The 13104-nt window shown below is 38.0% G+C and overlaps 1 protein-coding gene across 4 annotated transcripts in view; it reads left to right on the forward strand.

Moving 5' to 3' along the window:
• LOC130708360 (uncharacterized) overlaps positions 1-13104 on the forward strand; it is a 36099-nt gene that overhangs the window by 2112 nt on the left and 20883 nt on the right. Inside the window, exon 2 of one of the 4 annotated variants that reach the window (XR_009008585.1) lies at positions 2299-4301. The exons of the other annotated variants lie outside the window; for them this stretch is intronic. The gene's annotated coding sequence lies outside the window, so the exon portion shown is untranslated. Of the gene's footprint in view, positions 1-2298; positions 4302-13104 lie in introns of those variants that run through there. 4 annotated transcript variants of the gene reach the window in all.

Below are 13104 nucleotides of genomic sequence, written 5' to 3' on the forward strand. Positions count from 1 at the left end.
TAAAGAAAGATTCCACTGAAGCAAGCATGGGCTATATGCCCATTCCTTAGCCCAGCACTGTGATGAAGGGGATGGGCCATTATCATTGTCCTAACTTAGGTCATATGCTCACTGTGGTAGAGACTCCTGTCACCTACCTACCGTATCTGGTCTCCCCTTCTTGAACAGAAATAGAGCTCTTGAGTTTTAGCTGAGCGCAAAGGTACCCAAAATAAAGATTACATATCCCAGCCTCCCTTACAGATGAATGCGGCCATGAAGCTAGGATCTGGGTAATGATATATAAATCCTGGTTCTGTGTGGCAGCTTCCAGAAAACCTCTTTAAAAGACAGCTGCTTCTTTTGTTGGTTGTCTCCTTTCATCCCTTATTCCATTTTCTGCCTGGAACATGAATATGGTGTCAGACCTCTAGCAGCCATCTTGGATCATGAGAAGAATGGTCACATTATAGCGACAGCTGAGTAGTAATCTAGAACGAGCCTGGGTCCCTGCAGACTTCACAGAGCAAAACCACCACAGTCATCTCAGATTGCCTATCTACCCCTTTTAATTGAGTTTTCCTGTTACATTCAGCTGAACTTGATCCTGTATAATAAACTCAAACCTGTAGCCATGGAAGCTATCCTCTCAAAATATGCTTTCATAAATGCTATGGCAGAGAAAAGAGGACATACATAGTGAATTACTCACTACCCCCCAAAAGTGACACACATCACTTCTGCTTCATTTCATTGGCCAAAAAAAGATGCATGGCCATGTCCAATTCCAAAGGTTGGGAAGTACAATCCTACCATATTCCGAGAAAGCAGAAAGTAGAAATATTTAGTGAACAGAGCAAATAATTACCATATTGAGTCACCTGAATTGGGAAGACAGTTGAGTTCAAAAAGCAAAGTAGAGACAAAACCCTGGGAAGCTTAGTCTGCCCTAAAATTGAGGAGGTTCCTATAGGAAAGTTATAAATCAGTTTCTGCAAGGACTTTCTGATCTTTAGTTTGGGATAGTAAATTCACCTGATGCCTGCTATATTACATATAACCGTGATGAATTACGTAGCAGTGGTTGACTCTAGCAGGAGTTTGTAATTGAGCAGCTGTGGGCATTTGATTAAATTCTTTCCTACATTTTTCATCCCAGCTCTTCTTGGAATTTTTGTCCTTTTGGCACAAAAAAACCCCAATTATACTAAAATACAGTTATCAAAGTGTTCTTTAAAACTAAATTTGTCATATAGTAATACGTGTACTTTTTCATGACCACGTTAAATAACATCACCTATCCACTGTTCTAATAAATGCCTTGTTTTCAAAGTATTGATGAAGTAACGATATTCTGCTGTGGATCTAGGTGCATTTAAAGCTCCCTCGATAATTCTGACACATGCCCTAGCGGTGAGAGCATAAGGCCAACATACTCTGGCATTGTGTATTTCCAGTGGGTTGAACAGTCAGGCCTATGTTAACTGTCCCAGTGGTAAGGAGTGGAGACTTAGAGGAATCTTGCCTGTACATTATTAAGACTGCTGCTCCAAGCTTGGCACTGCTCCCCAGAGCTCTCTAGTGTATTAAACTCTCTGGTCTAAAGCAGTGGTTCTCCATGGGGTGATTCTGCACCCCACTGACTTCGCCATCCCCATCACCAGGGAACATTAGGCAATGTTTGGAGATATCTGTGGGGGAAACAGTGCTACTGGCATCTAGTGTAGAGGCAGGGATGCAACTAAACATCCTACGATGCATGGGACAGCCTCCACAATAAAGAATTATTCAGCCCAACCCGTCAGGAGTGCTGAGGTTCAGAAACCCTGGCCTATAGGACAATAAATAACAGACACAAAAAAAGATAAAACTTTCACTATAGGGATGTAAGTCAGAAAGAGAAAGACAAATACCATATGATATCACTTATATGTGGAATCTAAAATACGACACAAATGAACTTATCTATGAAACAGAAACAGACTCATGGACATAGAGAACAGACTGGTGGTTGCCAAGGGGAAGGGGGTTAGGGGAGGGATGGAGTGGGAGGTTGGGGTGAGCAGATGTGAGCTTTTATATATAGAATGGATAAACAACAAGGTCCTACCGTATAGCATAGCAAACTATATTCAGTATCCTATGATAAACCATAATGGAAAAGGATATAAAAAAAGGACATGTGTATATATATATATATATATATATATATATATATATGTGTGTGTATAACTGAATCACTTTGCTATACAGCAGTAATTAACACAACGTTGTAAATCAACTGTACTTCAATTAAAAAAATAAAAACTTTCACTATAGCAAAGACTAAGACTGAGAAGCAACCTAAAGGTACTGAAATGACAACATGGAGCCAGACTGAGAAGAAACTACCTGGGATTCATCTCGTGACATAAAGACATACGTGGGAAAAAAAAAAAAGTGTGTTGGTGGTGTAAGGGATGGGGGATGCCTTATATTTGTCTCACCACCTGCACCCTGATCAACAGGAAACTGAACCTCAATCCCTGTCTATCCAATGGGACTTGTGTAAAGGACACCCACCTTCACCCCACCCTTCACTGCAACCACCTTCCTGCATTAAAGCAGGTGCTGTAAAAAGACAGGACAGATTTGTAGGGGGGGGGAGATAGAAGGGGAAGTGAGGAAGAAAGCAGAGAGTGGTGCTGGCAAAGGTCCTTCTGAGATGTCAAGAATCAAGTCCAGTAAATGGAAGCGGAGGCAGGAAAAGTTTCAGTTTCCACGCATGTTGGGCATAGTGTCTCGTTTTGTTTTAAAATCTATCACACAGTGTTAGTGAATCACAGCGACAGGCAGCAGGGACAGTAGGAAGATGCCACCTTGTGACTGTATTTTATAAGACTCTCAGCTGTGAATTTAACAAAGACATTCTCCCCTGCACAGATTGTTTCTTTAAGTAGAATTATCTGAAGATGGAGTTCATGATGGAAAAGTCTTAGCAGGGGACACTGTAAACAATTAAAAAGTAGTAAACATAAATGTATGTTCTAACACTAGATACAGATAAAAAATTTTAAATACATATCATTTTATGTGTCTTATTTCATTTAATCCTGCCCTAAATCCTGAAATATAGTGGGTAGTCCATTTTTATGGGTGAAGAAATAGAGCTCTATGAGGTAGCCATAAAGTCTGGAAGTAAAAATGGTTTATTGCTATTACATTGCAGTGCATGGTGTGTTTAACGTGTTGTCCCTTGCTAGCAGCGCAAGCTTGCAGTGAAGGTGGTAATTAACACAGCATGTGTGTCCATCCCTGCATTTGTATGTACAGTGCACTGCCTCAGATAATTGTGGTCTCTGATTTCTGCGGACAAAACCTGAGCCTTTAACAAACCCCAGAGGAAGGAATCAAGGGGGTTCAGATCTGGCAGCTTCCTCCACACAACCATGTCAGCCAAACCAGTTTTGGAAATTATCCAACCAATCCCTCACCTTCTGGCTTAATGGGGTGCTGAGCGTGCCAGCCTGTTGGAACCACTCCTGGCAGCCTTCCCCTAGCCTGTCATATGCCGGCATTAACTGGTTACTTTACGTGATAAAATACATCTTTTCAGACACGTTACTTCAAAGAAAAATGGTCCCGAGACACGTGCTTTCCACGGGTCACACCACACCATCACCTTTGCCTTGCGTGTGAGTGGCTGAAGTACAGCGTGGGTTTTCTTGATTGTCTCCTGACCCAGCATTGCATCTACTGGTTGCCTCCCGTTTTACATAAAAAGTAGCTTGGTCTCAGTCTTTGGCATTCTTATCCAGGAGATCTGAGCGCCTTGAGCACATTTCCAAACAACAATTGGGATTATCCTCAGCTAAACTTTGTAGGACTTACATCTTGAACTGGTGAAAGGCACATGGATTGAGAATTTTTCATGTGGTACTGAAAAGTACCCCCAGTTTCTAGAATGCTCTTTGAGCTGGCTATTATGTCCACAGTGACCATTTCTTTTACCTCTTCAGAAACAGTCATCCACAAAACAGTGTGCCCAAAACGTTGCCTGTGGTCTTGAATTTGTGAACCAGCCTTCCAAAGGTGCTCTCTTCCAGAAGGACATGCATTGAAGGACTCTTTATATTCAGTGACAGGACCAGCCCTCATGTCCACTTAGAAGTAGCAGCATAGTGTGTTCATCTTTCATCATCTTCAACCTGTAAAAAGTAAAATAGCATCATTTATGTTTCTAGATATTATATCCAAGGTCAAGGCTTGAACCAAACTCCATTTGTGATTTTCACCGTAATTCTTGAGGTTGCTCTGCTAAAAACAAATAATAATAATCATAGAAGTTTTTAAAAGGCATATTCTTTTTATCTTTATCTTTTCTTTCTCCCACAAGTGTGTGGAATACAAAGAGATCAGTAAAGATAATTAATTTCCTGTTGACAAATTATGACACCACCACTCCCATCTGGAGGCAGCTATAACTATAGTTACTTTATAAAATTTATTTTTAAATTATCATGCAGGAAAATTAACTTTTTGTGGGTGTACAGTTCCATGAATTCAAACACATATACAGATTCATGTAACCATACCCACAATCAGGCTACAAAACAGTTCCATCACTCCAAAAAACTCCGTTTGCAGTTACCCCCTCCTCTCACTCCTAATCCCTGGCAACCCACTGATCTGTTCTCCATCACTACAGTTTTGTCTTTTCAAGAATCATATAAACGGAATTATACAGTATGTAATTTTCTGAGACTAGCTTTTTTCACTCAGCAAAATAACTTTGAAATTCATCTAAGTTTGTGTACAGGTGTTTATATGAACTTAAATTTTTATTGACTTAGAATAAATACCCAGAGATAGGATTACTAAATCGTATGGTAAAGTATGTTTAATGTTTTAAGAAACTGCCAAAATGTTTTTCAGAATGGTGCGTGTACCACTGCTCATTCACAATAGAAATGTATCAGTTCTAGTGGTTCTGCATCCCATGCAGCACCTGGTACTGCATGTCTGGGTGTGTGTACACATATATTTGTGTGGGTACATATATATAATATATATATATAATATATATAATTCTAGATTGATAGTCCTCCTCTTTCTCTGTCATCTTGAGTCCAATATTGAGCCCATTCAGCAAATTTTAAATTTCAGTTATTATATTTTTCAGTTCTACAATTTTAATTTGATTCTTCTTTATATCTTCTATTTGTTGGAAGAACATTTCTATTTCTCCATTTGTTCAAGACAGTTTATAATTGCTTGTTGAAGCATTTGTATGATAGCTGCTTTGTGATATAATTCCAATATCTGTCAGCTGGCATTGTCTTTTCCCACACAAGTTGTGAGTTGTTGTTTTTTTTGGAGGGCAAATTGAATTGTTTCCAGAGTATTTTGAATATTATGTTATGAAATTCTGGGTCTTATTGAAGTCCTATAGCAAGTACTGATTTTTTTTTTTTTTTTTGAGCAGGTAGTTAACCAAGGAAGGTTCTGGTCACAAGACCCAACCATCCTTCTGTGGGAGCTGGCTCCAGTGTTAGTTCAGATTTCAAAGTTTTTGCACTGCTATTAAGATTTTTCCTGTGTATGAGCCCCGTGGTCGATCTGGGATCCGGGTGGTGTTCTCTTTTATAGTTCAGCTACTAACTAAGATCAGATACATGCGTGGGCAGCTCAGAAGTTCCCAAGCCATTGGCTCCTCATGATCTCCCCCATTACATTCCACTTTTCTGGGGGTTCCCCCTTTTCAGTCCTTTGCCCCAAAAAACTGAGACTTTAGTTGCCTCACTCTCCTTACTTCTGTGACTATGTTTTGCATTTGGGCCAAATGGCAGGAGGACAGTGCGGTTCTGCCCCATCCTCCTGAGTTTACAAATCCACTGATAAGAGAGGAAGGTTCTTCCTCCAAGTTTTGGGTCCTGCTGTTGCTCTGCAGCCTCTGCCATCACTGCTGCTGCCAAGACATTGCCTGAGATTTGGGAAATATTGTACAAAAACAGGGAGAGGAAAAACAAACACACACACTCTCTCTTTCCCACTCTTCTGCACCTGTGCCTACCTGTGGGCTTCAGACTGTTGCACAGAGGCCCAGAGGATCCTAGACGGGGAAGAAAATGGTAAACTCACTGCTGGTTCAGTGGTATTTTAAATTCTGGTCTTCTTCCCCAAGCTACCTGCTACTGTTAACTTTCTGAGTCCTCAAATAGTGGCTCCACGCACCCTATAGATTTTACAGTTGTCATTAGACAGGGTGGAATGTATTCACACCATCTTACTTAGAACCAGTACCATTACTTTATATTTGAATAACAATTTTATTTTCCTTCATTACTCTTCCAAGGTTATCTGTTCATTTAAATTTTTATACTTCTTCTTAAGGAAGTCTTAGTAATTTACATTCTGTTAGGCAATTGTCCTTAATTTAAATGTAGACTTAAAATTTATCAACGTAAAGATTTAAGTAGCACACATTTTCGATTATTATATTCTCCTCCGTATGTATGGTATTAGTTTCTTTCCAATGTTATATATTGGTAATTTGACTTTTTTTTCTCTTGATTACTCTCACAAACATTTTATCTATTGTGGTGCCTTTTAGAGAACAAACACTTGGACTCTGCTTTTTGATACATTAATTTACGCTTTTATCCTGAAGAATTTTTTTTGTAGTTCCTTAACTTGAGTCCTTTCTTTATTTTCATTTATTCTGTTTTTTAAATAGAGTTCTTGCAGATATCATTTCCACTGAGTATAACTTTAGCTCAATCTCATGTGTAGTGTCATTATTGTTCTCTAAACAACATATAATTAGACTTTTATTGCCTCGTTGGCCCATAAATTATTGAAGTGGGAAATTTATTTTATTTTATTTTGTTATTATTTTAACTCTGAGTGTTTGTATGTTTTGTTAAACTATTTTTAAACTAATTTTCACGTTTATTTCATTGAGGGCTGAGAACAGGACTGTACATTTTTTGTTCTTATTGAAATTTCTTAGGATACAGTAAAACATACATTAAATTTTGGAAAAAAAAATAAGCATTTTTGGTTGTAAGATATAAATTCTTCTATCTTATAAATCAACTTTATTGTATACATTATTCAAATACTCCATATCCGCATTCACTTTAATCTGTTCCATCTGTTCAAGACTGAAAGTATGTGAAAATCTGGTACAGTCATTTTTTGACACTTTTTACGTATGTTTTTAGGGTTTGCTTTATATTTTTGTGATATATTAAATTTTATGCATAAATGTTTGTAATAGTTATAGTCTCTGTGAATAAATACTCATTAACAAGCTAACTTCATAACTTCAACAACATAAAATCAGCTTTATTCATTTATTATATTTACCTTGAATTTTACTATGTCTGGGTGGCACCTCAGCTTTACGACAACTATATTATCATGATCATTATCAATATCACTGTTTTTAATTTGCTTGATATTTCCTTACTCAGTCTTTTTTATCTCCTTCTTTAGTCTGTCTCTCTTTGAAATGTCTTAGGAGGAGGATATTAGATTTCTGATGGATTAAAGAGACAAATATGAATTAAATCATAAAGAAACCAGAAGAATATACAGATGAACATTTATAGGATTGTAGTGTGTGGAAGGTTTTAATCATGTAAACGAAGGAAGAAATCACAAAGAGAAACATTAATTTGACCACATAGCAATGAACACTCTTATCATCATAAAATATCATAAACAAATTAAAAGGACAATGACAAACTGGAAAATGGCAGAAAAAATTTTATCATCCTGATGTATAAAAAGCATTCTCGTTAACTCTACATTAGCAAGACAACTGAAAATATAGACAAAGGGTAATGGAAAAGCAATTCTGAGAAGAATAAACTCAGATGGACACCAAGCATATGAATAACTATTGAACCACATTTATAATTATGGAAATATGCATTATAACAGAAACAAGAAACTTTTTTTTTTCTGCATTTCATGTTGGCAAAAATTAATGAATATATATTCTACCCTGGAAGTGGCTAAGGCTGGGTTAGCAGAAACAAAGCACATGTGCTTCCATTCTTCAATCCCTCGTTGAGGTTAAACACCACTAATTTATCTTAGCATTCTCTGCTGATGGACCCAGATGTGGTCTTGCAGTCCTTCCCATCAAGGAATACCAAGTCACCACTACTAACTAATTGATGCTGGTACTCCAATGGAATGTATTTGCCATTCCTGAAGTTTAATGAAAGTGGAGCTACTCTACATGGCTAGGCTTTGGCAGCCTAATTCAATAATATGATTTTTTTTTAAGGTATGATAATGATCATATCCTTTAGCTAGGAATCCTTTCTAAGGAGAAAATCAGAGACAAGTACACACATTTATGTACAAGGCTGGAATTTATGGTACTAATTATAAAAGTAAAATGTTGGGAACACTGGAAATAATCTTAACGTATAATAATAAGAGAATGGGAACTTCCCTGGTGGTGCAATGGTTAAGAATCCGCCTGCCAATGCAGGGGACAAGGGTTCGAGCCCTGGTCCAGGAAGATCCCACATGCTGCAGAGCAACTAAGCCCCTGTGCCACAACTACTCAGCCTGTGCTCTAGAGCCCGTAAGCCACAACTACTGAGCCCGCATGCCACAACTATTGAAGCCCACGCACCTAGAGCCCATGCTTCGCAACAAGAGAAGCTACCGCAATGAGAAGCCTGCAACGAAGAGTAGCCCCCGCTCACCGCAACTAGAGAAAGCCTGCCTGCAGCAATGAAGACCCAATGCGGCCAAAAATAAATTAATTAATTAATTAATTAAAAAAAAATAAGAGAATGGTTAGATGAAGCATATTAAATACATAAAAAGAAAATTTAGTCATTATGCTTATAGTTTCAAAAAATTTAATGCTATAAAAATACTCAGTACATCCTGTTAAATTGGGATGGGGGAGGCAAAAAACCCACTGGTGTCATGTGAATTGTTTTAAAAAATATGCACATAGAAAACCATGATAAAAGGAAACATACAAATATGTAATAATGTTTATCTTAGGTAGAACAATAACTATCAATTCTTATTTCATTCATTATATGTTGAGAGGGTAGAGAAATAAACTCTACCTCTTGATAGGGGAGTAGCAAGATCACATGGCAGAAGATCATGTGGAAGAAAAATATTATTGTGGACCTCTTTGGAAAATACATTCTGCCACTCAATATTAGAAGCAAATCTGTCACTTTTGGGAATCTCCTACCTGCTCTTCAACTTGCCAGTCTCATACTTGAGAATTCTAACTCTTCAGAGAGCTTTAATATATTCAGTGGGTCTTCAGCTGATGTAAAGTCTAAAAAATAGGAACTTCTCCCTTATTTCACTACTTTATAAAGAACAATTTGCAGTGGCATAATTTATCCCTTGTGGAATGTGATGTGATCTCAGACTTACAGTGTTTGCAAACTTGCACAGTTTAAAATGAAGCAACATACTCCACTAATTTCTGTGTATCCTGTTAACTTGTGCATTGTTTTCCTCCAGCCAGATGTTTCTTATACTTAATTTGCCTAACAATATTCAGACTAGAAAACCATTCTAGCATTAAAATGATGCACCAAACATACCCACATTAATTTTCCATATCCTTGGCTCTTTCTAGATCTGCCTTGCATTTTTCAACATCCTTAATTTCTATTGAACTCAGATGGAATCTATGTTTGCCAGGAAAGAAAGAAAACAAAACATGTGACGGCATTTTATATTTTTCCGTGTCATATGGAAAAAGCTTAAAGACATAATATAGTCTTAAAAATCACGCTGGTGTGCATGATTTTTAAGAGTATATTATATCTTCAGACTTGAAACCATAATACTCCTAGAAGAAAACATAGGCAGTACACTCAGTGACGTAGGTCTTAGAAACATATTTTTGGGTATGTCTCCTTAAGGAAGGGAAACAAAAGCAAAAATAAGCAAATGGGACCTCAGCAAACTTAAAAACTTTTGCACAGTGAAGGAAACCATCAACAAAACAAAAAGGCAACCTACTGAATAAGAGAAGACATTTTCAAACGACATATCTGATAAGGGGTTAATATCCAAAATGTATAAAGAACTCATACAACTCCATATCAAAATAACTAACAACCCGATTAAAAAATGGGCAGAAGAACTGAATAGGCATTTTCCCAAAGACATATACAGATGGCCAACAGGCATATGAAAAGATGCTCAATACCACTAATCATCAGGGAGATGCAAATTAAAACTACAATGAGATATCATCTCACACCTGTCAGAATGGCTATCATCAAAAAGACCAGAAATAACAAGTGGTGGTTATGATGTGGGGAAAAGGGAGGGAACCCTCATACACTGTTGGTGGGAATGTAAATTGTTACAGCAACTATGGAAAACAGTACGGAGGTTCCTCAAAATGTTAAAGATAGAACTACCATATGATCCAGAAATTCCACACCTAGGTATATATCTGAAGAAAATGAAAACGCTAATACAGAAAGATATATTTGCCCCAATGTTCACAGCAACATTATTTATAATAGACAAGATATGGAAGCAACCCAAGTATCTATCAACAGATGAATGGTTGTAATACACACACACACACACACACACACACACACACACACACACACACAATGGAATACTACTCAGCCATACAAAAGAATGAATTTCTGCCATTTGCAATAACATGGATGGACCTGGAGGGTATTATGCTTAGTGAAATAAGTCAGACAGAAAAAGACAAATACTGTATGTTTTCCCTTATATGCAGAATCTAAAAAATAAAATGAATGCATATAACAAAACAGAAACAGATTCACAGATATAGAAAACAAACTAGAGGGGAGAGGGGTCGGGGAGAAGAGGTGAAGGGGAGTAAGAGATATAGACAAATAGATATAAAATAAATAAGTTATAAGGATATAATGTACACATGGGAATATAGCCAATATTTTATAATAACTTTACATGGAGTATAATCTATAAAAATATTGAGTCACTATGCTATACACCTGAAACTAATGGTGTAAGTCAATTATACTGCAATTTAAAAAAATCATGCACACCGGGCATTTGATTTAAGAAAGTGTGGTCGACAACCTTTGAAATGGCCTCTAATGACCCCTGCCTCCTGATATTCGTGTCTTTGTAATTCTTTCCCCTTGAATGTGGGTTGTCCTTCATGACTGACTTCCAACAATAAAATATGGCAAAAATGTTGGGATGTCACTTTCAAGATTAAGTTACAAAAGACTCTGTTTTCCATTTTGCTCACTCTCCCCCTCTCTTGCTCTGAGGAAAGCCAGTTGCCATGTCGTGAGATGCCTGATGGAGAGGCTCACAGGGCAGGGAACTGATGTCTCTGGCCAAGAGCCAACAAGGGCCTGCAGTCTGTCAACAGCCAGGTAGTAAGCTTTGAAGTGGGGCTTCTGAAGCCTTTCAACAGCCATATGAGTGAGCGTGGAAGCAGAGCCGCCACTGTCAAGCCCTAAGATGACCGTAGCCCTGGGCAACATCGTGGCTGTAGTTTTTTGCAAGACACTTTGAGCCAGATAACCCAGCTTAGCAACACCTGAAATGTCAGATATGAATAGAAAATGCCAGATATGAAATGTTTGTTGTGTTAAGCCACTGCATTTTAGGGTAATTTACCATGGCAGCAGCAATGTGGGCACCTAAAGCCCATAAAGAAAACTCATGTCTCTGACTAGAAGAGCAAATAAAAGGGCCCCTGTGGTTCAACGACTTTGGAGGGAATCACCATTATTTTCCCCCTATGTTTTCTCTTGCTACTTCATCCTGCTGGCCATCTCAGTAGCATGGACTGTACAACTTGAAAGAAACTCTGGCTTTCTGGTCCAAAAACCAGGGAAAGGAACCATAAGGGACAGAGTGTGTAGGGGAAATTCTAGGGAGAAGAGATCTGGAGAAAGAGATCCTCCAATTCTGTGTATGAACTGAGACAAGTCCTCAGTCATGAGCTGCAAATTCAGGGACAGACACAAAGAACCAAAGCTTTGAGAACTAGACTACAATATAAACCTGTATCCATTATTCTAGACTAACCCATATGAGGTGTGTGTGTGGAGCAGACCTAAACAGCACAGAAAGGGCTTTGAAAATTGAACTTACATTAGACTTGCCACAGAAGGAGAGACAGAATGTGTGGTCTCAACCTAACTGGGTTTATTCACTGTTAAAACAAAACAGAAGACAAGATATTGGTGTCTCCTCTAAAATCCAGAGGATTTTAACAGGACCTGGAATCTCACAGTATAATACTCAAAATGTCCAGGATACATCTCAAAATTACTTCAAAATAAAAAAAGGAAAAAAGAAGAATCTGATCACTTTTTATCAGGAAGAGACAATCAACAAATGCAAACCCCAAGACTGTCTAGATATCTGAATTATCAGACAAAGATATTAAAACAGCTATTATAAACATGTCCCATAAGGTAAAGGTGAACACTCTAAAAATGTATAAAAAAAGAAGTTTTGAGCAGATAAACTATAAAAATGAACCAAATAGAAATTTAAAAACTGAAAAATGCAATATCTGAAATTTAAAAAAAATTACTGGATGGGCTCAATGGCAGAAGGGGATGACGATGACAAAGGAAATATTCAGTGAACTTGAAAATAGATAAATAGAAATGAGCCAATCTGAAGAACAAAGAGTCAAAAAAAGATTAGGGGGGAAAAAGAACAAAATCTCTCGTACTTGTGGGACAGTATCAAAGTTCTAACTTTGTGTCATTAGAGTCCCAGAAGAGAGAAAATATAGATTGGTGCAAATATATATATATATATTTAAGAAATAACAGGTGAACACTTCTTAAATATAGTAAAAGACATAAATGTACAGATTCAAGAAGTTCTGAGACCCATCACAGGACAAACTAAAAAAAAAATGCCCAGGGCTTCCCTGGTGGCGCAGTGGTTGAGAATCTGCCTGCCAATGCAGGGGACACGGGTTCGAGCCCTGGTCTGGGAAGATCCCACATGCCACGGAGCGACTAAGCCCGTGAGCCACAATTGCTGAGCCTGCGCGTCTGGAGCCTGTGCTCCGCAACGGGAGAGGCCACGATAGTGAGAGGCCCGCGCACTGCGATGAAGAGTGGCCCCCACTTGCCG

This window comes from Balaenoptera acutorostrata, chromosome 6, assembly GCF_949987535.1.
Source record: "Balaenoptera acutorostrata chromosome 6, mBalAcu1.1, whole genome shotgun sequence".
NCBI classification, from domain to species: Eukaryota; Metazoa; Chordata; class Mammalia; order Artiodactyla; family Balaenopteridae; genus Balaenoptera; species Balaenoptera acutorostrata.